Source organism: Bidens hawaiensis, unplaced genomic scaffold, assembly GCF_021521415.1.
Source record: "Bidens hawaiensis isolate Kalapana, Puna unplaced genomic scaffold, B.hawaiensis_p1.1 tig00026215_1, whole genome shotgun sequence".
Taxonomy (NCBI): Eukaryota; Viridiplantae; Streptophyta; class Magnoliopsida; order Asterales; family Asteraceae; genus Bidens; species Bidens hawaiensis.
In genome coordinates, this window is record NW_027494222.1 from 224,203 (window position 1) to 226,137 (window position 1,935).

General features: G+C 39.1%; 1 pseudogene; it reads right to left on the bottom strand.

Moving 5' to 3' along the window:
* Window positions 1-856, bottom strand: LOC143573147 (E3 ubiquitin-protein ligase RSL1-like; annotated as a pseudogene).
* Window positions 857-1,935: the final 1,079 nt, after the last annotated feature.

Sequence of the window (1,935 nt, forward strand, 5' to 3'; positions counted from 1 at the left end):
CAATGATCAATACAAATAAACAAACAGAAAAATTAAAAAGAAATAGCTAGGGGTGTTTTGAATCTGCAGCTTATTTAAATCAATTTAACTAACACGAAAACAATTAGATGTATCATACATTCATTATTTTTTTGTAGAAAGAATGCTGTTTTATACATGACCAATTTTCAACGCGTAAACACTTATGTTTCTCTTTTTCACTTAATCTTTAAAGCACTGCGAGAGAATTAATTACCTGCATCGAACAAAGGGGCAGCCTTCGACACGCTCAACACAATGTCTACACCCGGGGCATCTCATCCACTTCTTCCTCTTGGACAAAACAGCAAAAGCGACATCGTCTTGATCCCCAATTCCCCTACCCTCTTCACACGTGTAACCATCATGCCATGGAATCTTGCATCGAAAACAAAATGGTTTCTTGCAATTGGGACACACACATCTCTTCAACTTACTTCCACCACCACACTCGTTGGTAACCAAAGCCGAACACTCTCTATTTGGGCAGTAAACCAGGTCAAGCTCTAGCACGGCCGAGTCACAGAGCACGTCGCACCATTTATCAAAAAGTTGGCGTGTAACTTTCGGGCGACATGATAACGGGTCCAGAGAGTGATGGCAGTCGAGTGCAGGGCACTTGATGCCGGATACGTTGTCTTCGAGCTTTACTTGGATGTATTTGATGATGCAATCGGTGCAAAAAGGGTGAGTGCATAGGTTATTGTTGTTGAATTTGGTGTTGGGAAGTGTTACGAGCTCGATACAGATCTCGCAGGTGAATATGGATGATGATGATGATAACGATGATGAGTCTTCATCTTCAAGTTGTTGTGGGTGTTTGATTTACGTTTCCCATAAGTTAAAACTGTTTGGGAAATTGGATTGACGAACACTATATTTTTGTGTTAACACAACTTTTTTCGTATATACTAACAACAAACCTGTATCCTATTTTAACTCTAATTTCCTAATAATTATCAAACAGATCGTAAATAAAGTTTACAATTATCTCCTAGCATTTAAACAATCAATCTAAGTTTATCTTAACTAACCCGATACATATAAGTAAATAAACTAAAACAAACTTTATCTACTTTTAATCAAAAATTCAAAATTAACATCTTCAAAAACCTAAAGAACTAGTTTTGTACCCGTAGCGTAATAAATTATATACATTTTTTTTAGTTCTAACAACCACACGTTACCATTGAAATATAGAAAATTAAAATTTAAAAAATCAACTATTTGGCTATGAACCCTTTCATAAGTAAATGAGTAGATCTTACCACTTCTATGTTCTAACCGTAAAAGACATAGTTGTCCGCCCCATATTCTTTGTACTAGTCAGGTGCCCGCACTATGCAGCGGAGTACGTGCGCAAACCCGATGAAGGTGCGTTCGTAACTCGAAATTGGACGCGTAACACGTGCAAAGCCAGTACGTGTGTAACTGACAGTTGAACACGCATAACCGGCACCTGAATGCATGTTACATGCATTAAACATACTTAACCGACATCATGTGTGTAACTCACGTTGATTACTTGTGCGTTACGTGGTGTTGGGCGCTTACCAAGGTTGGGTAATGCTCGTTACATGATGTTGGACACGTGTTTATCTGGTATGGTACGTGTAAACAATGTCATCACGGAACTGATGCCTAAAATGTACAACAATTTCAAATAAATCGATTTTCAAACCACCCCGTTTTGACCCGAAACCCATCTGGACCAGACACCGTTTTAACTCGAAAGCCGTTTCGACCCGATACCCTTTTGACATGACCCCTTTTGACCTGAACCCATCCCGACCCGAACCAAATTAACCAGCTTTGTATTGACATGTTCCGACTCTAATTCATTTTGACCCATGATTCAAACCGCCTGACCTGACCTGACCCATTGTCGTTACAAACCGGTAATCACGTAAATGTTAA